The 27278-nt window shown below is 50.5% G+C and overlaps 46 non-coding genes across 46 annotated transcripts; all 46 read right to left on the bottom strand.

The window, feature by feature from the left end:
• Window positions 1–177: 177 nt before the first annotated feature.
• Trnan-guu (transfer RNA asparagine (anticodon GUU)) lies at window positions 178–251 on the bottom strand. Its single transcript has one exon. It is a non-coding gene; the product is annotated as a tRNA-Asn (tRNA).
• Window positions 252–584: 333 nt separating this feature from the next.
• Window positions 585–656, bottom strand: Trnat-cgu (transfer RNA threonine (anticodon CGU)). Its single transcript has one exon. It is a non-coding gene; the product is annotated as a tRNA-Thr (tRNA).
• A 671-nt stretch (window positions 657–1327) lies between these two features.
• On the bottom strand, window positions 1328–1401 carry Trnan-guu (transfer RNA asparagine (anticodon GUU)). The gene has a single exon. It is a non-coding gene; the product is annotated as a tRNA-Asn (tRNA).
• Window positions 1402–1734: 333 nt separating this feature from the next.
• Window positions 1735–1806, bottom strand: Trnat-cgu (transfer RNA threonine (anticodon CGU)). The gene has a single exon. It is a non-coding gene; the product is annotated as a tRNA-Thr (tRNA).
• Window positions 1807–2476: 670 nt separating this feature from the next.
• Trnan-guu (transfer RNA asparagine (anticodon GUU)) lies at window positions 2477–2551 on the bottom strand. Its single transcript has one exon. It is a non-coding gene; the product is annotated as a tRNA-Asn (tRNA).
• Window positions 2552–2883: 332 nt separating this feature from the next.
• Trnat-cgu (transfer RNA threonine (anticodon CGU)) lies at window positions 2884–2955 on the bottom strand. Its single transcript has one exon. It is a non-coding gene; the product is annotated as a tRNA-Thr (tRNA).
• A 671-nt stretch (window positions 2956–3626) lies between these two features.
• Window positions 3627–3700, bottom strand: Trnan-guu (transfer RNA asparagine (anticodon GUU)). The gene has a single exon. It is a non-coding gene; the product is annotated as a tRNA-Asn (tRNA).
• Window positions 3701–4033: 333 nt separating this feature from the next.
• Window positions 4034–4105, bottom strand: Trnat-cgu (transfer RNA threonine (anticodon CGU)). The gene has a single exon. It is a non-coding gene; the product is annotated as a tRNA-Thr (tRNA).
• A 671-nt stretch (window positions 4106–4776) lies between these two features.
• Window positions 4777–4850, bottom strand: Trnan-guu (transfer RNA asparagine (anticodon GUU)). The gene has a single exon. It is a non-coding gene; the product is annotated as a tRNA-Asn (tRNA).
• A 333-nt stretch (window positions 4851–5183) lies between these two features.
• On the bottom strand, window positions 5184–5255 carry Trnat-cgu (transfer RNA threonine (anticodon CGU)). Its single transcript has one exon. It is a non-coding gene; the product is annotated as a tRNA-Thr (tRNA).
• Window positions 5256–5926: 671 nt separating this feature from the next.
• Window positions 5927–6000, bottom strand: Trnan-guu (transfer RNA asparagine (anticodon GUU)). Its single transcript has one exon. It is a non-coding gene; the product is annotated as a tRNA-Asn (tRNA).
• A 333-nt stretch (window positions 6001–6333) lies between these two features.
• Window positions 6334–6405, bottom strand: Trnat-cgu (transfer RNA threonine (anticodon CGU)). The gene has a single exon. It is a non-coding gene; the product is annotated as a tRNA-Thr (tRNA).
• Window positions 6406–7076: 671 nt separating this feature from the next.
• Trnan-guu (transfer RNA asparagine (anticodon GUU)) lies at window positions 7077–7150 on the bottom strand. The gene has a single exon. It is a non-coding gene; the product is annotated as a tRNA-Asn (tRNA).
• A 333-nt stretch (window positions 7151–7483) lies between these two features.
• Trnat-cgu (transfer RNA threonine (anticodon CGU)) lies at window positions 7484–7555 on the bottom strand. The gene has a single exon. It is a non-coding gene; the product is annotated as a tRNA-Thr (tRNA).
• Window positions 7556–8226: 671 nt separating this feature from the next.
• On the bottom strand, window positions 8227–8300 carry Trnan-guu (transfer RNA asparagine (anticodon GUU)). Its single transcript has one exon. It is a non-coding gene; the product is annotated as a tRNA-Asn (tRNA).
• A 333-nt stretch (window positions 8301–8633) lies between these two features.
• On the bottom strand, window positions 8634–8705 carry Trnat-cgu (transfer RNA threonine (anticodon CGU)). Its single transcript has one exon. It is a non-coding gene; the product is annotated as a tRNA-Thr (tRNA).
• Window positions 8706–9376: 671 nt separating this feature from the next.
• Trnan-guu (transfer RNA asparagine (anticodon GUU)) lies at window positions 9377–9450 on the bottom strand. The gene has a single exon. It is a non-coding gene; the product is annotated as a tRNA-Asn (tRNA).
• A 333-nt stretch (window positions 9451–9783) lies between these two features.
• Window positions 9784–9855, bottom strand: Trnat-cgu (transfer RNA threonine (anticodon CGU)). Its single transcript has one exon. It is a non-coding gene; the product is annotated as a tRNA-Thr (tRNA).
• A 671-nt stretch (window positions 9856–10526) lies between these two features.
• On the bottom strand, window positions 10527–10600 carry Trnan-guu (transfer RNA asparagine (anticodon GUU)). The gene has a single exon. It is a non-coding gene; the product is annotated as a tRNA-Asn (tRNA).
• A 333-nt stretch (window positions 10601–10933) lies between these two features.
• On the bottom strand, window positions 10934–11005 carry Trnat-cgu (transfer RNA threonine (anticodon CGU)). The gene has a single exon. It is a non-coding gene; the product is annotated as a tRNA-Thr (tRNA).
• A 671-nt stretch (window positions 11006–11676) lies between these two features.
• Trnan-guu (transfer RNA asparagine (anticodon GUU)) lies at window positions 11677–11750 on the bottom strand. Its single transcript has one exon. It is a non-coding gene; the product is annotated as a tRNA-Asn (tRNA).
• A 333-nt stretch (window positions 11751–12083) lies between these two features.
• On the bottom strand, window positions 12084–12155 carry Trnat-cgu (transfer RNA threonine (anticodon CGU)). The gene has a single exon. It is a non-coding gene; the product is annotated as a tRNA-Thr (tRNA).
• A 671-nt stretch (window positions 12156–12826) lies between these two features.
• Trnan-guu (transfer RNA asparagine (anticodon GUU)) lies at window positions 12827–12900 on the bottom strand. Its single transcript has one exon. It is a non-coding gene; the product is annotated as a tRNA-Asn (tRNA).
• Window positions 12901–13233: 333 nt separating this feature from the next.
• Trnat-cgu (transfer RNA threonine (anticodon CGU)) lies at window positions 13234–13305 on the bottom strand. The gene has a single exon. It is a non-coding gene; the product is annotated as a tRNA-Thr (tRNA).
• A 671-nt stretch (window positions 13306–13976) lies between these two features.
• Trnan-guu (transfer RNA asparagine (anticodon GUU)) lies at window positions 13977–14050 on the bottom strand. Its single transcript has one exon. It is a non-coding gene; the product is annotated as a tRNA-Asn (tRNA).
• A 333-nt stretch (window positions 14051–14383) lies between these two features.
• On the bottom strand, window positions 14384–14455 carry Trnat-cgu (transfer RNA threonine (anticodon CGU)). Its single transcript has one exon. It is a non-coding gene; the product is annotated as a tRNA-Thr (tRNA).
• Window positions 14456–15126: 671 nt separating this feature from the next.
• On the bottom strand, window positions 15127–15200 carry Trnan-guu (transfer RNA asparagine (anticodon GUU)). Its single transcript has one exon. It is a non-coding gene; the product is annotated as a tRNA-Asn (tRNA).
• A 333-nt stretch (window positions 15201–15533) lies between these two features.
• Trnat-cgu (transfer RNA threonine (anticodon CGU)) lies at window positions 15534–15605 on the bottom strand. Its single transcript has one exon. It is a non-coding gene; the product is annotated as a tRNA-Thr (tRNA).
• A 1078-nt stretch (window positions 15606–16683) lies between these two features.
• On the bottom strand, window positions 16684–16755 carry Trnat-cgu (transfer RNA threonine (anticodon CGU)). The gene has a single exon. It is a non-coding gene; the product is annotated as a tRNA-Thr (tRNA).
• A 671-nt stretch (window positions 16756–17426) lies between these two features.
• Trnan-guu (transfer RNA asparagine (anticodon GUU)) lies at window positions 17427–17500 on the bottom strand. The gene has a single exon. It is a non-coding gene; the product is annotated as a tRNA-Asn (tRNA).
• A 333-nt stretch (window positions 17501–17833) lies between these two features.
• Window positions 17834–17905, bottom strand: Trnat-cgu (transfer RNA threonine (anticodon CGU)). The gene has a single exon. It is a non-coding gene; the product is annotated as a tRNA-Thr (tRNA).
• A 671-nt stretch (window positions 17906–18576) lies between these two features.
• Trnan-guu (transfer RNA asparagine (anticodon GUU)) lies at window positions 18577–18650 on the bottom strand. The gene has a single exon. It is a non-coding gene; the product is annotated as a tRNA-Asn (tRNA).
• Window positions 18651–18983: 333 nt separating this feature from the next.
• Window positions 18984–19055, bottom strand: Trnat-cgu (transfer RNA threonine (anticodon CGU)). The gene has a single exon. It is a non-coding gene; the product is annotated as a tRNA-Thr (tRNA).
• A 1078-nt stretch (window positions 19056–20133) lies between these two features.
• Trnat-cgu (transfer RNA threonine (anticodon CGU)) lies at window positions 20134–20205 on the bottom strand. The gene has a single exon. It is a non-coding gene; the product is annotated as a tRNA-Thr (tRNA).
• A 671-nt stretch (window positions 20206–20876) lies between these two features.
• Window positions 20877–20950, bottom strand: Trnan-guu (transfer RNA asparagine (anticodon GUU)). The gene has a single exon. It is a non-coding gene; the product is annotated as a tRNA-Asn (tRNA).
• Window positions 20951–21283: 333 nt separating this feature from the next.
• On the bottom strand, window positions 21284–21355 carry Trnat-cgu (transfer RNA threonine (anticodon CGU)). Its single transcript has one exon. It is a non-coding gene; the product is annotated as a tRNA-Thr (tRNA).
• A 671-nt stretch (window positions 21356–22026) lies between these two features.
• Trnan-guu (transfer RNA asparagine (anticodon GUU)) lies at window positions 22027–22100 on the bottom strand. Its single transcript has one exon. It is a non-coding gene; the product is annotated as a tRNA-Asn (tRNA).
• Window positions 22101–22433: 333 nt separating this feature from the next.
• Trnat-cgu (transfer RNA threonine (anticodon CGU)) lies at window positions 22434–22505 on the bottom strand. Its single transcript has one exon. It is a non-coding gene; the product is annotated as a tRNA-Thr (tRNA).
• A 671-nt stretch (window positions 22506–23176) lies between these two features.
• Trnan-guu (transfer RNA asparagine (anticodon GUU)) lies at window positions 23177–23250 on the bottom strand. Its single transcript has one exon. It is a non-coding gene; the product is annotated as a tRNA-Asn (tRNA).
• Window positions 23251–23583: 333 nt separating this feature from the next.
• Window positions 23584–23655, bottom strand: Trnat-cgu (transfer RNA threonine (anticodon CGU)). The gene has a single exon. It is a non-coding gene; the product is annotated as a tRNA-Thr (tRNA).
• A 671-nt stretch (window positions 23656–24326) lies between these two features.
• Trnan-guu (transfer RNA asparagine (anticodon GUU)) lies at window positions 24327–24400 on the bottom strand. Its single transcript has one exon. It is a non-coding gene; the product is annotated as a tRNA-Asn (tRNA).
• A 333-nt stretch (window positions 24401–24733) lies between these two features.
• Trnat-cgu (transfer RNA threonine (anticodon CGU)) lies at window positions 24734–24805 on the bottom strand. The gene has a single exon. It is a non-coding gene; the product is annotated as a tRNA-Thr (tRNA).
• Window positions 24806–25476: 671 nt separating this feature from the next.
• On the bottom strand, window positions 25477–25550 carry Trnan-guu (transfer RNA asparagine (anticodon GUU)). Its single transcript has one exon. It is a non-coding gene; the product is annotated as a tRNA-Asn (tRNA).
• Window positions 25551–25883: 333 nt separating this feature from the next.
• Trnat-cgu (transfer RNA threonine (anticodon CGU)) lies at window positions 25884–25955 on the bottom strand. Its single transcript has one exon. It is a non-coding gene; the product is annotated as a tRNA-Thr (tRNA).
• A 671-nt stretch (window positions 25956–26626) lies between these two features.
• On the bottom strand, window positions 26627–26700 carry Trnan-guu (transfer RNA asparagine (anticodon GUU)). Its single transcript has one exon. It is a non-coding gene; the product is annotated as a tRNA-Asn (tRNA).
• A 333-nt stretch (window positions 26701–27033) lies between these two features.
• Trnat-cgu (transfer RNA threonine (anticodon CGU)) lies at window positions 27034–27105 on the bottom strand. Its single transcript has one exon. It is a non-coding gene; the product is annotated as a tRNA-Thr (tRNA).
• Between the last annotated feature and the right edge of the window lie 173 nt (window positions 27106–27278).

Here is a 27278-nt window from a genome sequence, read left to right as displayed (position 1 = left end):
TGAATAGGAAAACGGTAGAACGTCCGCATAGGGCCATGTTTTTACCTCCACTGTCACGTGGCTGAATGTGTATAAGGCTGGGTGGCATCATTCAAACACAGCCACATTGTCACACTAGCTGTGTATCTCTATCAAAGTGGACATACGTCCTCACCTCGGTGGCGATTAAAACGATTTCGCCCCCGGGTGGGCTCGAACCACCAACCTTTCGGTTAACAGCCGAACGCGCTAGCCGATTGCGCCACGGAGGCCTTGACTTTCGGTCACTTCTGCTCTCTTTATCAATGCAAGTCGTATACTTTTCGCAGGCACCTCGCAGAATGGTAGTATCTGCTTACGCCTCTTCACATGGATAACGTGCATGCACACTGTAGTGCGGCTCATAAACGAATGACATCGCCAAGCATGACATTATACTACAAAATGCATACAAAACAGTGTTCCGCCTACACATCCAGTAAACCTCTGATGCAAGTAGAGCACTCTTTATCGGTTGTAGAACTTCCCCTTCATTCAGTGCACTGCCATCTGTTAGATGCTGCTCGAGCTAGCTCTGCTCTCAGCAGCAAAGTTAAAAAAATGAGCGCCTTCTGTGAGGGTCGAACTCACGACCCCTGGTTTACGAGACCAGTGCTCTACCACTGAGCTAAGAAGGCCGCAGCTTTGCGTTCGTGAGCTACTCCCGAATTGTCACGTCATCATACTGAATCTTACAGCCCTCGACCAGATATCGGATTTGACACACAGATGCTGCTGGAGGTGTCCACCTTACCGTTTTCCAACTCTCTTCACTGTTTCACCCTTACGATCGACGACGAGCGTCAAGCCACCAAAGGTTTGCGGTCTGCGCAAAACTTGACCTAGTGCACAGCTTGTGGGATAGCGTGGCTCTACTGTGAAACGCGCCTTTCGACTCCTCTCTCTGGCTGCATCGTCCACAGTGGCACTGGGGGCTTCATGTAAGGCGACTGCACGCCGCTCGGCCAACAGCGGCCTACTGCAGACCGACACTTAAGAGACGCCAAATGCAGATCGACATCGAGAGAGAGGCCCTGTCATATGGCACTCGCGGTGTATACGCCGAAATGAAATGTAAATAATACATCTTTTGTAGTGGTCGTCGCTCTACTGCAGTGTCACACATGCCGAATGAATAGGAAAACGGTAGAACGTCCGCATAGGGCCATGTTTTTACCTCCACTGTCACGTGGCTGAATGTGTATAAGGCTGGGTGGCATCATTCAAACACAGCCAAATTGTCACACTAGCTGTGTATCTCTATCAAAGTGGACATACGTCCTCACCTCGGTGGCGATTAAAACGATTTCGCCCCCGGGTGGGCTCGAACCACCAACCTTTCGGTTAACAGCCGAACGCGCTAGCCGATTGCGCCACGGAGGCCTTGACTTTCGGTTACTTCTGCTCTCTTTATCAATGCAACTCGTATACTTTTCGCAGGCACCTCGCAGAATGGTAGTATCTGCTTACGCCTCCTCACATGGATAACGTGCATGCACACTGTAGTGCGGCGCATAAACGAATGACATCGCCAAGCATGACATTATACTACAAAATGCATACAAAACAGTGTTCCGCCTACACATTCTGTAAACCTCTGATGCAACTAGAGCACTCTTTATCGGTTGTAGAACTTCCCCTTCATTCAGTGCACTGCCATCTGTTAGATGCTGCTCGAGCTAGCTCTGCTCTCAGCAGCAAAGTTAAAAAAATGAGCGCCTTCTGTGAGGGTCGAACTCACGACCCCTGGTTTACGAGACCAGTGCTCTACCACTGAGCTAAGAAGGCCGCAGCTTTGCGTTCGTGAGCTACTCCCGAATTGTCACGTCATCATACTGAATCTTACAGCCCTCGACCAGATATCGGATTTGACACACAGATGCTGCTGGAGGTGTCCACCTTACCGTTTTCCAACTCTCTTCACTGTTTCACCCTTACGATCGACGACGAGCGTCAAGCCACCAAAGGTTTGCGGTCTGCGCAAAACTTGACCTAGTGCACAGCTTGTGGGATAGCGTGGCTCTACTGTGAAACGCGCCTTTCGACTCCTCTCTCTGGCTGCATCGTCCACAGTGGTACTGGGGGCTTCATGTAAGGCGACTGCACGCCGCTCGGCCAACAGCGGCCTACTGCAGACCGACACTTAAGAGACGCCAAATGCAGATCGACATCGAGAGAGAGGCCCTGTCATATGGCACTCGCGGTGTATACGCCGAAATGAAATGTAAATAATACATCTTTTGTAGTGGTCGTCGCTCTACTGCAGTGTCACACATGCCGAATGAATAGGAAAACGGTAGAACGTCCGCATAGGGCCATGTTGTTACCTCCACTGTCACGTGGCTGAATGTGTATAAGGCTGGGTGGCATCATTCAAACACAGCCAAATTGTCACACTAGCTGTGTATCTCTATCAAAGTGGACATACGTCCTCACCTCGGTGGCGATTAAAACGATTTCGCCCCGGGTGGGCTCGAACCACCAACCTTTCGGTTAACAGCCGAACGCGCTAGCCGATTGCGCCACGGAGGCCTTGACTTTCGGTCACTTCTGCTCTCTTTATCAATGCAAGTCGTATACTTTTCGCAGGCACCTCGCAGAATGGTAGTATCTGCTTACGCCTCTTCACATGGATAACGTGCATGCACACTGTAGTGCGGCGCATAAACGAATGACATCGCCAAGCATGACATTATACTACAAAATGCATACAAAACAGTGTTCCGCCTACACATCCAGTAAACCTCTGATGCAAGTAGAGCACTCTTTATCGCTTGTAGAACTTCCCCTTCATTCAGTGCACTGCCATCTGTTAGATGCTGCTCGAGCTAGCTCTGCTCTCAGCAGCAAAGTTAAAAAAATGAGCGCCTTCTGTGAGGGTCGAACTCACGACCCCTGGTTTACGAGACCAGTGCTCTACCACTGAGCTAAGAAGGCCGCAGCTTTGCGTTCGTGAGCTACTCCCGAATTGTCACGTCATCATACTGAATCTTACAGCCCTCGACCAGATATCGGATTTGACACACAGATGCTGCTGGAGGTGTCCACCTTACCGTTTTCCAACTCTCTTCACTGTTTCACCCTTACGATCGACGACGAGCGTCAAGCCACCAAAGGTTTGCGGTCTGCGCAAAACGTGACCTAGTGCACAGCTTGTGGGATAGCGTGGCTCTACTGTGAAACGCGCCTTTCGACTCCTCTCTCTGGCTACATCGTCCACAGTGGCACTGGGGGCTTCATGTAAGGCGACTGCACGCCGCTCGGCCAACAGCGGCCTACTGCAGACCGACACTTAAGAGACGCCAAATGCAGATCGACATCGAGAGAGAGGCCCTGTCATATGGCACTCGCGGTGTATACGCCGAAATGAAATGTAAATAATACATCTTTTGTAGTGGTCGTCGCTCTACTGCAGTGTCACACATGCCGAATGAATAGGAAAACGGTAGAACGTCCGCATAGGGCCATGTTTTTACCTCCACTGTCACGTGGCTGAATGTGTATAAGGCTGGGTGGCATCATTCAAACACAGCCAAATTGTCACACTAGCTGTGTATCTCTATCAAAGTGGACATACGTCCTCACCTCGGTGGCGATTAAAACGATTTCGCCCCCGGGTGGGCTCGAACCACCAACCTTTCGGTTAACAGCCGAACGCGCTAGCCGATTGCGCCACGGAGGCCTTGACTTTCGGTCACTTCTGCTCTCTTTATCAATGCAACTCGTATACTTTTCGCAGGCACCTCGCAGAATGGTAGTATCTGCTTACGCCTCTTCACATGGATAACGTGCATGCACACTGTAGTGCGGCTCATAAACGAATGACATCGCCAAGCATGACATTATACTACAAAATGCATACAAAACAGTGTTCCGCCTACACATCCAGTAAACCTCTGATGCAAGTAGAGCACTCTTTATCGGTTGTAGAACTTCCCCTTCATTCAGTGCACTGCCATCTGTTAGATGCTGCTCGAGCTAGCTCTGCTCTCAGCAGCAAAGTTAAAAAAATGAATGCCTTCTGTGAGGGTCGAACTCACGACCCCTGGTTTACGAGACCAGTGCTCTACCACTGAGCTAAGAAGGCCGCAGCTTTGCGTTCGTGAGCTACTCCCGAATTGTCACGTCATCATACTGAATCTTACAGCCCTCGACCAGATATCGGATTTGACACACAGATGCTGCTGGAGGTGTCCACCTTACCGTTTTCCAACTCTCTTCACTGTTTCACCCTTACGATCGACGACGAGCGTCAAGCCACCAAAGGTTTGCGGTCTGCGCAAAACGTGACCTAGTGCACAGCTTGTGGGATAGCGTGGCTCTACTGTGAAACGCGCCTTTCGACTCCTCTCTCTGGCTACATCGTCCACAGTGGCACTGGGGGCTTCATGTAAGGCGACTGCACGCCGCTCGGCCAACAGCGGCCTACTGCAGACCGACACTTAAGAGACGCCAAATGCAGATCGACATCGAGAGAGAGGCCCTGTCATATGGCACTCGCGGTGTATACGCCGAAATGAAATGTAAATAATACATCTTTTGTAGTGGTCGTCGCTCTACTGCAGTGTCACACATGCCGAATGAATAGGAAAACGGTAGAACGTCCGCATAGGGCCATGTTGTTACCTCCACTGTCACGTGGCTGAATGTGTATAAGGCTGGGTGGCATCATTCAAACACAGCCAAATTGTCACACTAGCTGTGTATCTCTATCAAAGTGGACATACGTCCTCACCTCGGTGGCGATTAAAACGATTTCGCCCCCGGGTGGGCTCGAACCACCAACCTTTCGGTTAACAGCCGAACGCGCTAGCCGATTGCGCCACGGAGGCCTTGACTTTCGGTCACTTCTGCTCTCTTTATCAATGCAAGTCGTATACTTTTCGCAGGCACCTCGCAGAATGGTAGTATCTGCTTACGCCTCTTCACATGGATAACGTGCATGCACACTGTAGTGCGGCGCATAAACGAATGACATCGCCAAGCATGACATTATACTACAAAATGCATACAAAACAGTGTTCCGCCTACACATCCAGTAAACCTCTGATGCAAGTAGAGCACTCTTTATCGCTTGTAGAACTTCCCCTTCATTCAGTGCACTGCCATCTGTTAGATGCTGCTCGAGCTAGCTCTGCTCTCAGCAGCAAAGTTAAAAAAATGAGCGCCTTCTGTGAGGGTCGAACTCACGACCCCTGGTTTACGAGACCAGTGCTCTACCACTGAGCTAAGAAGGCCGCAGCTTTGCGTTCGTGAGCTACTCCCGAATTGTCACGTCATCATACTGAATCTTACAGCCCTCGACCAGATATCGGATTTGACACACAGATGCTGCTGGAGGTGTCCACCTTACCGTTTTCCAACTCTCTTCACTGTTTCACCCTTACGATCGACGACGAGCGTCAAGCCACCAAAGGTTTGCGGTCTGCGCAAAACGTGACCTAGTGCACAGCTTGTGGGATAGCGTGGCTCTACTGTGAAACGCGCCTTTCGACTCCTCTCTCTGGCTACATCGTCCACAGTGGCACTGGGGGCTTCATGTAAGGCGACTGCACGCCGCTCGGCCAACAGCGGCCTACTGCAGACCGACACTTAAGAGACGCCAAATGCAGATCGACATCGAGAGAGAGGCCCTGTCATATGGCACTCGCGGTGTATACGCCGAAATGAAATGTAAATAATACATCTTTTGTAGTGGTCGTCGCTCTACTGCAGTGTCACACATGCCGAATGAATAGGAAAACGGTAGAACGTCCGCATAGGGCCATGTTTTTACCTCCACTGTCACGTGGCTGAATGTGTATAAGGCTGGGTGGCATCATTCAAACACAGCCAAATTGTCACACTAGCTGTGTATCTCTATCAAAGTGGACATACGTCCTCACCTCGGTGGCGATTAAAACGATTTCGCCCCCGGGTGGGCTCGAACCACCAACCTTTCGGTTAACAGCCGAACGCGCTAGCCGATTGCGCCACGGAGGCCTTGACTTTCGGTCACTTCTGCTCTCTTTATCAATGCAACTCGTATACTTTTCGCAGGCACCTCGCAGAATGGTAGTATCTGCTTACGCCTCTTCACATGGATAACGTGCATGCACACTGTAGTGCGGCTCATAAACGAATGACATCGCCAAGCATGACATTATACTACAAAATGCATACAAAACAGTGTTCCGCCTACACATCCAGTAAACCTCTGATGCAAGTAGAGCACTCTTTATCGGTTGTAGAACTTCCCCTTCATTCAGTGCACTGCCATCTGTTAGATGCTGCTCGAGCTAGCTCTGCTCTCAGCAGCAAAGTTAAAAAAATGAATGCCTTCTGTGAGGGTCGAACTCACGACCCCTGGTTTACGAGACCAGTGCTCTACCACTGAGCTAAGAAGGCCGCAGCTTTGCGTTCGTGAGCTACTCCCGAATTGTCACGTCATCATACTGAATCTTACAGCCCTCGACCAGATATCGGATTTGACACACAGATGCTGCTGGAGGTGTCCACCTTACCGTTTTCCAACTCTCTTCACTGTTTCACCCTTACGATCGACGACGAGCGTCAAGCCACCAAAGGTTTGCGGTCTGCGCAAAACGTGACCTAGTGCACAGCTTGTGGGATAGCGTGGCTCTACTGTGAAACGCGCCTTTCGACTCCTCTCTCTGGCTACATCGTCCACAGTGGCACTGGGGGCTTCATGTAAGGCGACTGCACGCCGCTCGGCCAACAGCGGCCTACTGCAGACCGACACTTAAGAGACGCCAAATGCAGATCGACATCGAGAGAGAGGCCCTGTCATATGGCACTCGCGGTGTATACGCCGAAATGAAATGTAAATAATACATCTTTTGTAGTGGTCGTCGCTCTACTGCAGTGTCACACATGCCGAATGAATAGGAAAACGGTAGAACGTCCGCATAGGGCCATGTTGTTACCTCCACTGTCACGTGGCTGAATGTGTATAAGGCTGGGTGGCATCATTCAAACACAGCCAAATTGTCACACTAGCTGTGTATCTCTATCAAAGTGGACATACGTCCTCACCTCGGTGGCGATTAAAACGATTTCGCCCCCGGGTGGGCTCGAACCACCAACCTTTCGGTTAACAGCCGAACGCGCTAGCCGATTGCGCCACGGAGGCCTTGACTTTCGGTCACTTCTGCTCTCTTTATCAATGCAAGTCGTATACTTTTCGCAGGCACCTCGCAGAATGGTAGTATCTGCTTACGCCTCTTCACATGGATAACGTGCATGCACACTGTAGTGCGGCGCATAAACGAATGACATCGCCAAGCATGACATTATACTACAAAATGCATACAAAACAGTGTTCCGCCTACACATCCAGTAAACCTCTGATGCAAGTAGAGCACTCTTTATCGCTTGTAGAACTTCCCCTTCATTCAGTGCACTGCCATCTGTTAGATGCTGCTCGAGCTAGCTCTGCTCTCAGCAGCAAAGTTAAAAAAATGAGCGCCTTCTGTGAGGGTCGAACTCACGACCCCTGGTTTACGAGACCAGTGCTCTACCACTGAGCTAAGAAGGCCGCAGCTTTGCGTTCGTGAGCTACTCCCGAATTGTCACGTCATCATACTGAATCTTACAGCCCTCGACCAGATATCGGATTTGACACACAGATGCTGCTGGAGGTGTCCACCTTACCGTTTTCCAACTCTCTTCACTGTTTCACCCTTACGATCGACGACGAGCGTCAAGCCACCAAAGGTTTGCGGTCTGCGCAAAACGTGACCTAGTGCACAGCTTGTGGGATAGCGTGGCTCTACTGTGAAACGCGCCTTTCGACTCCTCTCTCTGGCTACATCGTCCACAGTGGCACTGGGGGCTTCATGTAAGGCGACTGCACGCCGCTCGGCCAACAGCGGCCTACTGCAGACCGACACTTAAGAGACGCCAAATGCAGATCGACATCGAGAGAGAGGCCCTGTCATATGGCACTCGCGGTGTATACGCCGAAATGAAATGTAAATAATACATCTTTTGTAGTGGTCGTCGCTCTACTGCAGTGTCACACATGCCGAATGAATAGGAAAACGGTAGAACGTCCGCATAGGGCCATGTTTTTACCTCCACTGTCACGTGGCTGAATGTGTATAAGGCTGGGTGGCATCATTCAAACACAGCCAAATTGTCACACTAGCTGTGTATCTCTATCAAAGTGGACATACGTCCTCACCTCGGTGGCGATTAAAACGATTTCGCCCCCGGGTGGGCTCGAACCACCAACCTTTCGGTTAACAGCCGAACGCGCTAGCCGATTGCGCCACGGAGGCCTTGACTTTCGGTCACTTCTGCTCTCTTTATCAATGCAACTCGTATACTTTTCGCAGGCACCTCGCAGAATGGTAGTATCTGCTTACGCCTCTTCACATGGATAACGTGCATGCACACTGTAGTGCGGCTCATAAACGAATGACATCGCCAAGCATGACATTATACTACAAAATGCATACAAAACAGTGTTCCGCCTACACATCCAGTAAACCTCTGATGCAAGTAGAGCACTCTTTATCGGTTGTAGAACTTCCCCTTCATTCAGTGCACTGCCATCTGTTAGATGCTGCTCGAGCTAGCTCTGCTCTCAGCAGCAAAGTTAAAAAAATGAATGCCTTCTGTGAGGGTCGAACTCACGACCCCTGGTTTACGAGACCAGTGCTCTACCACTGAGCTAAGAAGGCCGCAGCTTTGCGTTCGTGAGCTACTCCCGAATTGTCACGTCATCATACTGAATCTTACAGCCCTCGACCAGATATCGGATTTGACACACAGATGCTGCTGGAGGTGTCCACCTTACCGTTTTCCAACTCTCTTCACTGTTTCACCCTTACGATCGACGACGAGCGTCAAGCCACCAAAGGTTTGCGGTCTGCGCAAAACGTGACCTAGTGCACAGCTTGTGGGATAGCGTGGCTCTACTGTGAAACGCGCCTTTCGACTCCTCTCTCTGGCTACATCGTCCACAGTGGCACTGGGGGCTTCATGTAAGGCGACTGCACGCCGCTCGGCCAACAGCGGCCTACTGCAGACCGACACTTAAGAGACGCCAAATGCAGATCGACATCGAGAGAGAGGCCCTGTCATATGGCACTCGCGGTGTATACGCCGAAATGAAATGTAAATAATACATCTTTTGTAGTGGTCGTCGCTCTACTGCAGTGTCACACATGCCGAATGAATAGGAAAACGGTAGAACGTCCGCATAGGGCCATGTTGTTACCTCCACTGTCACGTGGCTGAATGTGTATAAGGCTGGGTGGCATCATTCAAACACAGCCAAATTGTCACACTAGCTGTGTATCTCTATCAAAGTGGACATACGTCCTCACCTCGGTGGCGATTAAAACGATTTCGCCCCCGGGTGGGCTCGAACCACCAACCTTTCGGTTAACAGCCGAACGCGCTAGCCGATTGCGCCACGGAGGCCTTGACTTTCGGTCACTTCTGCTCTCTTTATCAATGCAAGTCGTATACTTTTCGCAGGCACCTCGCAGAATGGTAGTATCTGCTTACGCCTCTTCACATGGATAACGTGCATGCACACTGTAGTGCGGCGCATAAACGAATGACATCGCCAAGCATGACATTATACTACAAAATGCATACAAAACAGTGTTCCGCCTACACATCCAGTAAACCTCTGATGCAAGTAGAGCACTCTTTATCGCTTGTAGAACTTCCCCTTCATTCAGTGCACTGCCATCTGTTAGATGCTGCTCGAGCTAGCTCTGCTCTCAGCAGCAAAGTTAAAAAAATGAGCGCCTTCTGTGAGGGTCGAACTCACGACCCCTGGTTTACGAGACCAGTGCTCTACCACTGAGCTAAGAAGGCCGCAGCTTTGCGTTCGTGAGCTACTCCCGAATTGTCACGTCATCATACTGAATCTTACAGCCCTCGACCAGATATCGGATTTGACACACAGATGCTGCTGGAGGTGTCCACCTTACCGTTTTCCAACTCTCTTCACTGTTTCACCCTTACGATCGACGACGAGCGTCAAGCCACCAAAGGTTTGCGGTCTGCGCAAAACGTGACCTAGTGCACAGCTTGTGGGATAGCGTGGCTCTACTGTGAAACGCGCCTTTCGACTCCTCTCTCTGGCTACATCGTCCACAGTGGCACTGGGGGCTTCATGTAAGGCGACTGCACGCCGCTCGGCCAACAGCGGCCTACTGCAGACCGACACTTAAGAGACGCCAAATGCAGATCGACATCGAGAGAGAGGCCCTGTCATATGGCACTCGCGGTGTATACGCCGAAATGAAATGTAAATAATACATCTTTTGTAGTGGTCGTCGCTCTACTGCAGTGTCACACATGCCGAATGAATAGGAAAACGGTAGAACGTCCGCATAGGGCCATGTTTTTACCTCCACTGTCACGTGGCTGAATGTGTATAAGGCTGGGTGGCATCATTCAAACACAGCCAAATTGTCACACTAGCTGTGTATCTCTATCAAAGTGGACATACGTCCTCACCTCGGTGGCGATTAAAACGATTTCGCCCCCGGGTGGGCTCGAACCACCAACCTTTCGGTTAACAGCCGAACGCGCTAGCCGATTGCGCCACGGAGGCCTTGACTTTCGGTCACTTCTGCTCTCTTTATCAATGCAACTCGTATACTTTTCGCAGGCACCTCGCAGAATGGTAGTATCTGCTTACGCCTCTTCACATGGATAACGTGCATGCACACTGTAGTGCGGCTCATAAACGAATGACATCGCCAAGCATGACATTATACTACAAAATGCATACAAAACAGTGTTCCGCCTACACATCCAGTAAACCTCTGATGCAAGTAGAGCACTCTTTATCGCTTGTAGAACTTCCCCTTCATTCAGTGCACTGCCATCTGTTAGATGCTGCTCGAGCTAGCTCTGCTCTCAGCAGCAAAGTTAAAAAAATGAATGCCTTCTGTGAGGGTCGAACTCACGACCCCTGGTTTACGAGACCAGTGCTCTACCACTGAGCTAAGAAGGCCGCAGCTTTGCGTTCGTGAGCTACTCCCGAATTGTCACGTCATCATACTGAATCTTACAGCCCTCGACCAGATATCGGATTTGACACACAGATGCTGCTGGAGGTGTCCACCTTACCGTTTTCCAACTCTCTTCACTGTTTCACCCTTACGATCGACGACGAGCGTCAAGCCACCAAAGGTTTGCGGTCTGCGCAAAACGTGACCTAGTGCACAGCTTGTGGGATAGCGTGGCTCTACTGTGAAACGCGCCTTTCGACTCCTCTCTCTGGCTACATCGTCCACAGTGGCACTGGGGGCTTCATGTAAGGCGACTGCACGCCGCTCGGCCAACAGCGGCCTACTGCAGACCGACACTTAAGAGACGCCAAATGCAGATCGACATCGAGAGAGAGGCCCTGTCATATGGCACTCGCGGTGTATACGCCGAAATGAAATGTAAATAATACATCTTTTGTAGTGGTCGTCGCTCTACTGCAGTGTCACACATGCCGAATGAATACGAAAACGGTAGAACGTCCGCATAGGGCCATGTTTTTACCTCCACTGTCACGTGGCTGAATGTGTATAAGGCTGGGTGGCATCATTCAAACACAGCCAAATTGTCACACTAGCTGTGTATCTCTATCAAAGTGGACATACGTCCTCACCTCGGTGGCGATTAAAACGATTTCGCCCCCGGGTGGGCTCGAACCACCAACCTTTCGGTTAACAGCCGAACGCGCTAGCCGATTGCGCCACGGAGGCCTTGACTTTCGGTCACTTCTGCTCTCTTTATCAATGCAACTCGTATACTTTTCGCAGGCACCTCGCAGAATGGTAGTATCTGCTTACGCCTCTTCACATGGATAACGTGCATGCACACTGTAGTGGGGCTCATAAACGAATGACATCGCCAAGCATGACATTATACTACAAAATGCATACAAAACAGTGTTCCGCCTACACATTCTGTAAACCTCTGATGCAACTAGAGCACTCTTTATCGGTTGTAGAACTTCCCCTTCATTCAGTGCACTGCCATCTGTTAGATGCTGCTCGAGCTAGCTCTGCTCTCAGCAGCAAAGTTAAAAAAATGAATGCCTTCTGTGAGGGTCGAACTCACGACCCCTGGTTTACGAGACCAGTGCTCTACCACTGAGCTAAGAAGGCCGCAGCTTTGCGTTCGTGAGCTACTCCCGAATTGTCACGTCATCATACTGAATCTTACAGCCCTCGACCAGATATCGGATTTGACACACAGATGCTGCTGGAGGTGTCCACCTTACCGTTTTCCAACTCTCTTCACTGTTTCACCCTTACGATCGACTACGAGCGTCAAGCCACCAAAGGTTTGCGGTCTGCGCAAAACTTGACCTAGTGCACAGCTTGTGGGATAGCGTGGCTCTACTGTGAAACGCGCCTTTCGACTCCTCTCTCTGGCTACATCGTCCACAGTGGCACTGGGGGCTTCATGTAAGGCGACTGCACGCCGCTCGGCCAACAGCGGCCTACTGCAGACCGACACTTAAGAGACGCCAAATGCAGATTGACATCGAGAGAGAGGTCCTGTCATATGGCACTCGCGGTGTATACGCCGAAATGAAATGTAAATAATACATCTTTTGTAGTGGTCGTCGCTCTACTGCAGTGTCACACATGCCGAATGAATAGGAAAACTGTACAACGTCCGCATAGGGCCATGTTTTTACCTCCACTGTCACGTGGCTGAATGTGTATAAGGCTGGGTGGCATCATTCAAACACAGCCACATTGTCACACTAGCTGTGTATCTCTATCAAAGTGGACATACGTCCTCACCTCGGTGGCGATTAAAACGATTTCGCCCCCGGGTGGGCTCGAACCACCAACCTTTCGGTTAACAGCCGAACGCGCTAGCCGATTGCGCCACGGAGGCCTTGACTTTCGGTCACTTCTGCTCTCTTTATCAATGCAAGTCGTATACTTTTCGCAGGCACCTCGCAGAATGGTAGTATCTGCTTACGCCTCTTCACATGGATAACGTGCATGCACACTGTAGTGCGGCTCATAAACGAATGACATCGCCAAGCATGACATTATACTACAAAATGCATACAAAACAGTGTTCCGCCTACACATCCAGTAAACCTCTGATGCAAGTAGAGCACTCTTTATCGGTTGTAGAACTTCCCCTTCATTCAGTGCACTGCCATCTGTTAGATGCTGCTCGAGCTAGCTCTGCTCTCAGCAGCAAAGTTAAAAAAATGAGCGCCTTCTGTGAGGGTCGAACTCACGACCCCTGGTTTACGAGACCAGTGCTCTACCACTGAGCTAAGAAGGCCGCAGCTTTGCGTTCGTGAGCTACTCCCGAATTGTCACGTCATCATACTGAATCTTACAGCCCTCGACCAGATATCGGATTTGACACACAGATGCTGCTGGAGGTGTCCACCTTACCGTTTTCCAACTCTCTTCACTGTTTCACCCTTACGATCGACGACGAGCGTCAAGCCACCAAAGGTTTGCGGTCTGCGCAAAACTTGACCTAGTGCACAGCTTGTGGGATAGCGTGGCTCTACTGTGAAACGCGCCTTTCGACTCCTCTCTCTGGCTGCATCGTCCACAGTGGCACTGGGGGCTTCATGTAAGGCGACTGCACGCCGCTCGGCCAACAGCGGCCTACTGCAGACCGACACTTAAGAGACGCCAAATGCAGATCGACATCGAGAGAGAGGCCCTGTCATATGGCACTCGCGGTGTATACGCCGAAATGAAATGTAAATAATACATCTTTTGTAGTGGTCGTCGCTCTACTGCAGTGTCACACATGCCGAATGAATAGGAAAACGGTAGAACGTCCGCATAGGGCCATGTTGTTACCTCCACTGTCACGTGGCTGAATGTGTATAAGGCTGGGTGGCATCATTCAAACACAGCCAAATTGTCACACTAGCTGTGTATCTCTATCAAAGTGGACATACGTCCTCACCTCGGTGGCGATTAAAACGATTTCGCCCCCGGGTGGGCTCGAACCACCAACCTTTCGGTTAACAGCCGAACGCGCTAGCCGATTGCGCCACGGAGGCCTTGACTTTCGGTCACTTCTGCTCTCTTTATCAATGCAAGTCGTATACTTTTCGCAGGCACCTCGCAGAATGGTAGTATCTGCTTACGCCTCTTCACATGGATAACGTGCATGCACACTGTAGTGCGGCGCATAAACGAATGACATCGCCAAGCATGACATTATACTACAAAATGCATACAAAACAGTGTTCCGCCTACACATCCAGTAAACCTCTGATGCAAGTAGAGCACTCTTTATCGCTTGTAGAACTTCCCCTTCATTCAGTGCACTGCCATCTGTTAGATGCTGCTCGAGCTAGCTCTGCTCTCAGCAGCAAAGTTAAAAAAATGAGCGCCTTCTGTGAGGGTCGAACTCACGACCCCTGGTTTACGAGACCAGTGCTCTACCACTGAGCTAAGAAGGCCGCAGCTTTGCGTTCGTGAGCTACTCCCGAATTGTCACGTCATCATACTGAATCTTACAGCCCTCGACCAGATATCGGATTTGACACACAGATGCTGCTGGAGGTGTCCACCTTACCGTTTTCCAACTCTCTTCACTGTTTCACCCTTACGATCGACGACGAGCGTCAAGCCACCAAAGGTTTGCGGTCTGCGCAAAACGTGACCTAGTGCACAGCTTGTGGGATAGCGTGGCTCTACTGTGAAACGCGCCTTTCGACTCCTCTCTCTGGCTACATCGTCCACAGTGGCACTGGGGGCTTCATGTAAGGCGACTGCACGCCGCTCGGCCAACAGCGGCCTACTGCAGACCGACACTTAAGAGACGCCAAATGCAGATCGACATCGAGAGAGAGGCCCTGTCATATGGCACTCGCGGTGTATACGCCGAAATGAAATGTAAATAATACATCTTTTGTAGTGGTCGTCGCTCTACTGCAGTGTCACACATGCCGAATGAATAGGAAAACGGTAGAACGTCCGCATAGGGCCATGTTTTTACCTCCACTGTCACGTGGCTGAATGTGTATAAGGCTGGGTGGCATCATTCAAACACAGCCAAATTGTCACACTAGCTGTGTATCTCTATCAAAGTGGACATACGTCCTCACCTCGGTGGCGATTAAAACGATTTCGCCCCCGGGTGGGCTCGAACCACCAACCTTTCGGTTAACAGCCGAACGCGCTAGCCGATTGCGCCACGGAGGCCTTGACTTTCGGTCACTTCTGCTCTCTTTATCAATGCAACTCGTATACTTTTCGCAGGCACCTCGCAGAATGGTAGTATCTGCTTACGCCTCTTCACATGGATAACGTGCATGCACACTGTAGTGCGGCTCATAAACGAATGACATCGCCAAGCATGACATTATACTACAAAATGCATACAAAACAGTGTTCCGCCTACACATTCTGTAAACCTCTGATGCAACTAGAGCACTCTTTATCGGTTGTAGAACTTCCCCTTCATTCAGTGCACTGCCATCTGTTAGATGCTGCTCGAGCTAGCTCTGCTCTCAGCAGCAAAGTTAAAAAAATGAATGCCTTCTGTGAGGGTCGAACTCACGACCCCTGGTTTACGAGACCAGTGCTCTACCACTGAGCTAAGAAGGCCGCAGCTTTGCGTTCGTGAGCTACTCCCGAATTGTCACGTCATCATACTGAATCTTACAGCCCTCGACCAGATATCGGATTTGACACACAGATGCTGCTGGAGGTGTCCACCTTACCGTTTTCCAACTCTCTTCACTGTTTCACCCTTACGATCGACTACGAGCGTCAAGCCACCAAAGGTTTGCGGTCTGCGCAAAACTTGACCTAGTGCACAGCTTGTGGGATAGCGTGGCTCTACTGTGAAACGCGCCTTTCGACTCCTCTCTCTGGCTACATCGTCCACAGTGGCACTGGGGGCTTCATGTAAGGCGACTGCACGCCGCTCGGCCAACAGCGGCCTACTGCAGACCGACACTTAAGAGACGCCAAATGCAGATTGACATCGAGAGAGAGGTCCTGTCATATGGCACTCGCGGTGTATACGCCGAAATGAAATGTAAATAATACATCTTTTGTAGTGGTCGTCGCTCTACTGCAGTGTCACACATGCCGAATGAATAGGAAAACTGTACAACGTCCGCATAGGGCCATGTTTTTACCTCCACTGTCACGTGGCTGAATGTGTATAAGGCTGGGTGGCATCATTCAAACACAGCCACATTGTCACACTAGCTGTGTATCTCTATCAAAGTGGACATACGTCCTCACCTCGGTGGCGATTAAAACGATTTCCATCCCAGGTGGGCTCGAACCACCAACCTTTCGGTTAACAGCCGAACGCGCTAGCCGATTGCGCCACGGAGGCCTTGACTTTCGGTTACTTCTGCTCTCTTTATCAATGCAACTCGTATACTTTTCGCAGGCACCTCGCAGAATGGTAGTATCTGCTTACGCCTCCTCACATGGATAACGTGCATGCACACTGTAGTGCGGCGCATAAACGAATGACATCGCCAAGCATGACATTATACTACAAAATGCATACAAAACAGTGTTCCGCCTACACATTCTGTAAACCTCTGATGCAACTAGAGCACTCTTTATCGGTTGTAGAACTTCCCCTTCATTCAGTGCACTGCCATCTGTTAGATGCTGCTCGAGCTAGCTCTGCTCTCAGCAGCAAAGTTAAAAAAATGAATGCCTTCTGTGAGGGTCGAACTCACGACCCCTGGTTTACGAGACCAGTGCTCTACCACTGAGCTAAGAAGGCCGCAGCTTTGCGTTCGTGAGCTACTCCCGAATTGGCACGTCATCATACTGAATCTTACAGCCCTCGACCAGATATCGGATTTGACACACAGATGCTGCTGGAGGTGTCCACCTTACCGTTTTCCAACTCTCTTCACTGTTTCACCCTTACGATCGACGACGAGCGTCAAGCCACCAAAGGTTTGCGGTCTGCGCAAAACTTGACCTAGTGCACAGCTTGTGGGATAGCGTGGCTCTACTGTGAAACGCGCCTTTCGACTCCTCTCTCTGGCTACATCGTCCACAGTGGCACTGGGGGCTTCATGTAAGGCGACTGCACGCCGCTCGGCCAACAGCGGCCTACTGCAGACCGACACTTAAGAGACGCCAAATGCAGATCGACATCGAGAGAGAGGTCCTGTCATATGGCACTCGCGGTGTATACGCCGAAATGAAATGTAAATAATACATCTTTTGTAGTGGTCGTCGCTCTACTGCAGTGTCACACATGCCGAATGAATAGGAAAACGGTAGAACGTCCGCATAGGGCCATGTTTTTACCTCCACTGTCACGTGGCTGAATGTGTATAAGGCTGGGTGGCATCATTCAAACACAGCCACATTGTCACACTAGCTGTGTATCTCTATCAAAGTGGACATACGTCCTCACCTCGGTGGCGATTAAAACGATTTCGCCCCCGGGTGGGCTCGAACCACCAACCTTTCGGTTAACAGCCGAACGCGCTAGCCGATTGCGCCACGGAGGCCTTGACTTTCGGTCACTTCTGCTCTCTTTATCAATGCAAGTCGTATACTTTTCGCAGGCACCTCGCAGAATGGTAGTATCTGCTTACGCCTCTTCACATGGATAACGTGCATGCACACTGTAGTGCGGCTCATAAACGAATGACATCGCCAAGCATGACATTATACTACAAAATGCATACAAAACAGTGTTCCGCCTACACATCCAGTAAACCTCTGATGCAAGTAGAGCACTCTTTATCGGTTGTAGAACTTCCCCTTCATTCAGTGCACTGCCATCTGTTAGATGCTGCTCGAGCTAGCTCTGCTCTCAGCAGCAAAGTTAAAAAAATGAGCGCCTTCTGTGAGGGTCGAACTCACGACCCCTGGTTTACGAGACCAGTGCTCTACCACTGAGCTAAGAAGGCCGCAGCTTTGCGTTCGTGAGCTACTCCCGAATTGTCACGTCATCATACTGAATCTTACAGCCCTCGACCAGATATCGGATTTGACACACAGATGCTGCTGGAGGTGTCCACCTTACCGTTTTCCAACTCTCTTCACTGTTTCACCCTTACGATCGACGACGAGCGTCAAGCCACCAAAGGTTTGCGGTCTGCGCAAAACTTGACCTAGTGCACAGCTTGTGGGATAGCGTGGCTCTACTGTGAAACGCGCCTTTCGACTCCTCTCTCTGGCTGCATCGTCCACAGTGGCACTGGGGGCTTCATGTAAGGCGACTGCACGCCGCTCGGCCAACAGCGGCCTACTGCAGACCGACACTTAAGAGACGCCAAATGCAGATCGACATCGAGAGAGAGGCCCTGTCATATGGCACTCGCGGTGTATACGCCGAAATGAAATGTAAATAATACATCTTTTGTAGTGGTCGTCGCTCTACTGCAGCGTCACACATGCCGAATGAATAGGAAAACGGTAGAACGTCCGCATAGGGCCATGTTTTTACCTCCACTGTCACGTGGCTGAATGTGTATAAGGCTGGGTGGCATCATTCAAACACAGCCAAATTGTCACACTAGCTGTGTATCTCTATCAAAGTGGACATACGTCCTCACCTCGGTGGCGATTAAAACGATTTCGCCCCCGGGTGGGCTCGAACCACCAACCTTTCGGTTAACAGCCGAACGCGCTAGCCGATTGCGCCACGGAGGCCTTGACTTTCGGTTACTTCTGCTCTCTTTATCAATGCAACTCGTATACTTTTCGCAGGCACCTCGCAGAATGGTAGTATCTGCTTACGCCTCCTCACATGGATAACGTGCATGCACACTGTAGTGCGGCGCATAAACGAATGACATCGCCAAGCATGACATTATACTACAAAATGCATACAAAACAGTGTTCCGCCTACACATTCTGTAAACCTCTGATGCAACTAGAGCACTCTTTATCGGTTGTAGAACTTCCCCTTCATTCAGTGCACTGCCATCTGTTAGATGCTGCTCGAGCTAGCTCTGCTCTCAGCAGCAAAGTTAAAAAAATGAATGCCTTCTGTGAGGGTCGAACTCACGACCCCTGGTTTACGAGACCAGTGCTCTACCACTGAGCTAAGAAGGCCGCAGCTTTGCGTTCGTGAGCTACTCCCGAATTGTCACGTCATCATACTGAATCTTACAGCCCTCGACCAGATATCGGATTTGACACACAGATGCTGCTGGAGGTGTCCACCTTACCGTTTTCCAACTCTCTTCACTGTTTCACCCTTACGATCGACTACGAGCGTCAAGCCACCAAAGGTTTGCGGTCTGCGCAAAACTTGACCTAGTGCACAGCTTGTGGGATAGCGTGGCTCTACTGTGAAACGCGCCTTTCGACTCCTCTCTCTGGCTACATCGTCCACAGTGGCACTGGGGGCTTCATGTAAGGCGACTGCACGCCGCTCGGCCAACAGCGGCCTACTGCAGACCGACACTTAAGAGACGCCAAATGCAGATTGACATCGAGAGAGAGGTCCTGTCATATGGCACTCGCGGTGTATACGCCGAAATGAAATGTAAATAATACATCTTTTGTAGTGGTCGTCGCTCTACTGCAGTGTCACACATGCCGAATGAATAGGAAAACTGTACAACGTCCGCATAGGGCCATGTTTTTACCTCCACTGTCACGTGGCTGAATGTGTATAAGGCTGGGTGGCATCATTCAAACACAGCCACATTGTCACACTAGCTGTGTATCTCTATCAAAGTGGACATACGTCCTCACCTCGGTGGCGATTAAAACGATTTCCATCCCAGGTGGGCTCGAACCACCAACCTTTCGGTTAACAGCCGAACGCGCTAGCCGATTGCGCCACGGAGGCCTTGACTTTCGGTTACTTCTGCTCTCTTTATCAATGCAACTCGTATACTTTTCGCAGGCACCTCGCAGAATGGTAGTATCTGCTTACGCCTCCTCACATGGATAACGTGCATGCACACTGTAGTGCGGCGCATAAACGAATGACATCGCCAAGCATGACATTATACTACAAAATGCATACAAAACAGTGTTCCGCCTACACATTCTGTAAACCTCTGATGCAACTAGAGCACTCTTTATCGGTTGTAGAACTTCCCCTTCATTCAGTGCACTGCCATCTGTTAGATGCTGCTCGAGCTAGCTCTGCTCTCAGCAGCAAAGTTAAAAAAATGAATGCCTTCTGTGAGGGTCGAACTCACGACCCCTGGTTTACGAGACCAGTGCTCTACCACTTAGCTAAGAAGGCCGCAGCTTTGCGTTCGTGAGCTACTCCCGAATTGGCACGTCATCATACTGAATCTTACAGCCCTCGACCAGATATCGGATTTGACACACAGATGCTGCTGGAGGTGTCCACCTTACCGTTTTCCAACTCTCTTCACTGTTTCACCCTTACGATCGACGACGAGCGTCAAGCCACCAAAGGTTTGCGGTCTGCGCAAAACTTGACCTAGTGCACAGCTTGTGGGATAGCGTGGCTCTACTGTGAAACGCGCCTTTCGACTCCTCTCTCTGGCTACATCGTCCACAGTGGCACTGGGGGCTTCATGTAAGGCGACTGCACGCCGCTCGGCCAACAGCGGCCTACTGCAGACCGACACTTAAGAGACGCCAAATGCAGATCGACATCGAGAGAGAGGTCCTGTCATATGGCACTCGCGGTGTATACGCCGAAATGAAATGTAAATAATACATCTTTTGTAGTGGTCGTCGCTCTACTGCAGTGTCACACATGCCGAATGAATAGGAAAACGGTAGAACGTCCGCATAGGGCCATGTTTTTACCTCCACTGTCACGTGGCTGAATGTGTATAAGGCTGGGTGGCATCATTCAAACACAGCCACATTGTCACACTAGCTGTGTATCTCTATCAAAGTGGACATACGTCCTCACCTCGGTGGCGATTAAAACGATTTCGCCCCCGGGTGGGCTCGAACCACCAACCTTTCGGTTAACAGCCGAACGCGCTAGCCGATTGCGCCACGGAGGCCTTGACTTTCGGTCACTTCTGCTCTCTTTATCAATGCAAGTCGTATACTTTTCGCAGGCACCTCGCAGAATGGTAGTATCTGCTTACGCCTCTTCACATGGATAACGTGCATGCACACTGTAGTGCGGCTCATAAACGAATGACATCGCCAAGCATGACATTATACTACAAAATGCATACAAAACAGTGTTCCGCCTACACATCCAGTAAACCTCTGATGCAAGTAGAGCACTCTTTATCGGTTGTAGAACTTCCCCTTCATTCAGTGCACTGCCATCTGTTAGATGCTGCTCGAGCTAGCTCTGCTCTCAGCAGCAAAGTTAAAAAAATGAGCGCCTTCTGTGAGGGTCGAACTCACGACCCCTGGTTTACGAGACCAGTGCTCTACCACTGAGCTAAGAAGGCCGCAGCTTTGCGTTCGTGAGCTACTCCCGAATTGTCACGTCATCATACTGAATCTTACAGCCCTCGACCAGATATCGGATTTGACACACAGATGCTGCTGGAGGTGTCCACCTTACCGTTTTCCAACTCTCTTCACTGTTTCACCCTTACGATCGACGACGAGCGTCAAGCCACCAAAGGTTTGCGGTCTGCGCAAAACTTGACCTAGTGCACAGCTTGTGGGATAGCGTGGCTCTACTGTGAAACGCGCCTTTCGACTCCTCTCTCTGGCTGCATCGTCCACAGTGGCACTGGGGGCTTCATGTAAGGCGACTGCACGCCGCTCGGCCAACAGCGGCCTACTGCAGACCGACACTTAAGAGACGCCAAATGCAGATCGACATCGAGAGAGAGGCCCTGTCATATGGCACTCGCGGTGTATACGCCGAAATGAAATGTAAATAATACATCTTTTGTAGTGGTCGTCGCTCTACTGCAGTGTCACACATGCCGAATGAATAGGAAAACGGTAGAACGTCCGCATAGGGCCATGTTTTTACCTCCACTGTCACGTGGCTGAATGTGTATAAGGCTGGGTGGCATCATTCAAACACAGCCAAATTGTCACACTAGCTGTGTATCTCTATCAAAGTGGACATACGTCCTCACCTCGGTGGCGATTAAAACGATTTCGCCCCCGGGTGGGCTCGAACCACCAACCTTTCGGTTAACAGCCGAACGCGCTAGCCGATTGCGCCACGGAGGCCTTGACTTTCGGTTACTTCTGCTCTCTTTATCAATGCAACTCGTATACTTTTCGCAGGCACCTCGCAGAATGGTAGTATCTGCTTACGCCTCCTCACATGGATAACGTGCATGCACACTGTAGTGCGGCGCATAAACGAATGACATCGCCAAGCATGACATTATACTACAAAATGCATACAAAACAGTGTTCCGCCTACACATTCTGTAAACCTCTGATGCAACTAGAGCACTCTTTATCGGTTGTAGAACTTCCCCTTCATTCAGTGCACTGCCATCTGTTAGATGCTGCTCGAGCTAGCTCTGCTCTCAGCAGCAAAGTTAAAAAAATGAGCGCCTTCTGTGAGGGTCGAACTCACGACCCCTGGTTTACGAGACCAGTGCTCTACCACTGAGCTAAGAAGGCCGCAGCTTTGCGTTCGTGAGCTACTCCCGAATTGTCACGTCATCATACTGAATCTTACAGCCCTCGACCAGATATCGGATTTGACACACAGATGCTGCTGGAGGTGTCCACCTTACCGTTTTCCAACTCTCTTCACTGTTTCACCCTTACGATCGACGACGAGCGTCAAGCCACCAAAGGTTTGCGGTCTGCGCAAAACTTGACCTAGTGCACAGCTTGTGGGATAGCGTGGCTCTACTGTGAAACGCGCCTTTCGACTCCTCTCTCTGGCTGCATCGTCCACAGTGGCACTGGGGGCTTCATGTAAGGCGACTGCACGCCGCTCGGCCAACAGCGGCCTACTGCAGACCGACACTTAAGAGACGCCAAATGCAGATCGACATCGAGAGAGAGGCCCTGTCATATGGCACTCGCGGTGTATACGCCGAAATGAAATGTAAATAATACATCTTTTGTAGTGGTCGTCGCTCTACTGCAGTGTCACACATGCCGAATGAATAGGAAAACGGTAGAACGTCCGCATAGGGCCATGTTGTTACCTCCACTGTCACGTGGCTGAATGTGTATAAGGCTGGGTGGCATCATTCAAACACAGCCAAATTGTCACACTAGCTGTGTATCTCTATCAAAGTGGACATACGTCCTCACCTCGGTGGCGATTAAAACGATTTCGCCCCCGGGTGGGCTCGAACCACCAACCTTTCGGTTAACAGCCGAACGCGCTAGCCGATTGCGCCACGGAGGCCTTGACTTTCGGTCACTTCTGCTCTCTTTATCAATGCAAGTCGTATACTTTTCGCAGGCACCTCGCAGAATGGTAGTATCTGCTTACGCCTCTTCACATGGATAACGTGCATGCACACTGTAGTGCGGCGCATAAACGAATGACATCGCCAAGCATGACATTATACTACAAAATGCATACAAAACAGTGTTCCGCCTACACATCCAGTAAACCTCTGATGCAAGTAGAGCACTCTTTATCGCTTGTAGAACTTCCCCTTCATTCAGTGCACTGCCATCTGTTAGATGCTGCTCGAGCTAACTCTGCTCTCAGCAGCAAAGTTAAAAAAATGAGCGCCTTCTGTGAGGGTCGAACTCACGACCCCTGGTTTACGAGACCAGTGCTCTACCACTGAGCTAAGAAGGCCGCAGCTTTGCGTTCGTGAGCTACTCCCGAATTGTCACGTCATCATACTGAATCTTACAGCCCTCGACCAGATATCGGATTTGACACACAGATGCTGCTGGAGGTGTCCACCTTACCGTTTTCCAACTCTCTTCACTGTTTCACCCTTACGATCGACGACGAGCGTCAAGCCACCAAAGGTTTGCGGTCTGCGCAAAACGTGACCTAGTGCACAGCTTGTGGGATAGCGTGGCTCTACTGTGAAACGCGCCTTTCGACTCCTCTCTCTGGCTACATCGTCCACAGTGGCACTGGGGGCTTCATGTAAGGCGACTGCACGCCGCTCGGCCAACAGCGGCCTACTGCAGACCGACACTTAAGAGACGCCAAATGCAGATCGACATCGAGAGAGAGGCCCTGTCATATGGCACTCGCGGTGTATACGCCGAAATGAAATGTAAATAATACATCTTTTGTAGTGGTCGTCGCTCTACTGCAGTGTCACACATGCCGAATGAATAGGAAAACGGTAGAACGTCCGCATAGGGCCATGTTGTTACCTCCACTGTCACGTGGCTGAATGTGTATAAGGCTGGGTGGCATCATTCAAACACAGCCAAATTGTCACACTAGCTGTGTATCTCTATCAAAGTGGACATACGTCCTCACCTCGGTGGCGATTAAAACGATTTCGCCCCCGGGTGGGCTCGAACCACCAACCTTTCGGTTAACAGCCGAACGCGCTAGCCGATTGCGCCACGGAGGCCTTGACTTTCGGTCACTTCTGCTCTCTTTATCAATGCAAGTCGTATACTTTTCGCAGGCACCTCGCAGAATGGTAGTATCTGCTTACGCCTCTTCACATGGATAACGTGCATGCACACTGTAGTGCGGCGCATAAACGAATGACATCGCCAAGCATGACATTATACTACAAAATGCATACAAAACAGTGTTCCGCCTACACATCCAGTAAACCTCTGATGCAAGTAGAGCACTCTTTATCGCTTGTAGAACTTCCCCTTCATTCAGTGCACTGCCATCTGTTAGATGCTGCTCGAGCTAGCTCTGCTCTCAGCAGCAAAGTTAAAAAAATGAGCGCCTTCTGTGAGGGTCGAACTCACGACCCCTGGTTTACGAGACCAGTGCTCTACCACTGAGCTAAGAAGGCCGCAGCTTTGCGTTCGTGAGCTACTCCCGAATTGTCACGTCATCATACTGAATCTTACAGCCCTCGACCAGATATCGGATTTGACACACAGATGCTGCTGGAGGTGTCCACCTTACCGTTTTCCAACTCTCTTCACTGTTTCACCCTTACGATCGACGACGAGCGTCAAGCCACCAAAGGTTTGCGGTCTGCGCAAAACGTGACCTAGTGCACAGCTTGTGGGATAGCGTGGCTCTACTGTGAAACGCGCCTTTCGACTCCTCTCTCTGGCTACATCGTCCACAGTGGCACTGGGGGCTTCATGTAAGGCGACTGCACGCCGCTCGGCCAACAGCGGCCTACTGCAGACCGACACTTAAGAGACGCCAAATGCAGATCGACATCGAGAGAGAGGCCCTGTCATATGGCACTCGCGGTGTATACGCCGAAATGAAATGTAAATAATACATCTTTTGTAGTGGTCGTCGCTCTACTGCAGTGTCACACATGCCGAATGAATAGGAAAACGGTAGAACGTCCGCATAGGGCCATGTTGTTACCTCCACTGTCACGTGGCTGAATGTGTATAAGGCTGGGTGGCATCATTCAAACACAGCCAAATTGTCACACTAGCTGTGTATCTCTATCAAAGTGGACATACGTCCTCACCTCGGTGGCGATTAAAACGATTTCGCCCCCGGGTGGGCTCGAACCACCAACCTTTCGGTTAACAGCCGAACGCGCTAGCCGATTGCGCCACGGAGGCCTTGACTTTCGGTCACTTCTGCTCTCTTTATCAATGCAAGTCGTATACTTTTCGCAGGCACCTCGCAGAATGGTAGTATCTGCTTACGCCTCTTCACATGGATAACGTGCATGCACACTGTAGTGCGGCGCATAAACGAATGACATCGCCAAGCATGACATTATACTACAAAATGCATACAAAACAGTGTTCCGCCTACACATCCAGTAAACCTCTGATGCAAGTAGAGCACTCTTTATCGCTTGTAGAACTTCCCCTTCATTCAGTGCACTGCCATCTGTTAGATGCTGCTGGAGCTAGCTCTGCTCTCAGCAGCAAAGTTAAAAAAATGAGCGCCTTCTGTGAGGGTCGAACTCACGACCCCTGGTTTACGAGACCAGTGCTCTACCACTGAGCTAAGAAGGCCGCAGCTTTGCGTTCGTGAGCTACTCCCGAATTGTCACGTCATCATACTGAATCTTACAGCCCTCGACCAGATATCGGATTTGACACACAGATGCTGCTGGAGGTGTCCACCTTACCGTTTTCCAACTCTCTTCACTGTTTCACCCTTACGATCGACGACGAGCGTCAAGCCACCAAAGGTTTGCGGTCTGCGCAAAACGTGACCTAGTGCACAGCTTGTGGGATAGCGTGGCTCTACTGTGAAACGCGCCTTTCGACTCCTCTCTCTGGCTACATCGTCCACAGTGGCACTGGGGGCTTCATGTAAGGCGACTGCACGCCGCTCGGCCAACAGCGGCCTACTGCAGACCGACACTTAAGAGACGCCAAATGCAGATCGACATCGAGAGAGAGGCCCTGTCATATGGCACTCGCGGTGTATACGCCGAAATGAAATGTAAATAATACATCTTTTGTAGTGGTCGTCGCTCTACTGCAGTGTCAGACATGCCGAATGAATAGGAAAACGGTAGAACGTCCGCATAGGGCCATGTTTTTACCTCCACTGTCACGTGGCTGAATGTGTATAAGGCTGGGTGGCATCATTCAAACACAGCCAAATTGTCACACTAGCTGTGTATCTCTATCAAAGTGGACATACGTCCTCACCTCGGTGGCGATTAAAACGATTTCGCCCCCGGGTGGGCTCGAACCACCAACCTTTCGGTTAACAGCCGAACGCGCTAGCCGATTGCGCCACGGAGGCCTTGACTTTCGGTCACTTCTGCTCTCTTTATCAATGCAACTCGTATACTTTTCGCAGGCACCTCGCAGAATGGTAGTATCTGCTTACGCCTCTTCACATGGATAACGTGCATGCACACTGTAGTGCGGCTCATAAACGAATGACATCGCCAAGCATGACATTATACTACAAAATGCATACAAAACAGTGTTCCGCCTACACATCCAGTAAACCTCTGATGCAAGTAGAGCACTCTTTATCGGTTGTAGAACTTCCCCTTCATTCAGTGCACTGCCATCTGTTAGATGCTGCTCGAGCTAGCTCTGCTCTCAGCAGCAAAGTTAAAAAAATGAATGCCTTCTGTGAGGGTCGAACTCACGACCCCTGGTTTACGAGACCAGTGCTCTACCACTGAGCTAAGAAGGCCGCAGCTTTGCGTTCGTGAGCTACTCCCGAATTGTCACGTCATCATACTGAATCTTACAGCCCTCGACCAGATATCGGATTTGACACACAGATGCTGCTGGAGGTGTCCACCTTACCGTTTTCCAACTCTCTTCACTGTTTCACCCTTACGATCGACGACGAGCGTCAAGCCA

This window comes from Schistocerca cancellata, unplaced genomic scaffold (genome assembly GCF_023864275.1).
Source record: "Schistocerca cancellata isolate TAMUIC-IGC-003103 unplaced genomic scaffold, iqSchCanc2.1 HiC_scaffold_827, whole genome shotgun sequence".
Classification (NCBI taxonomy): domain Eukaryota; kingdom Metazoa; phylum Arthropoda; class Insecta; order Orthoptera; family Acrididae; genus Schistocerca; species Schistocerca cancellata.
Note: the sequence above shows the minus strand (reverse complement) of the source record. Positions and strands in the feature narration are given on the sequence as shown.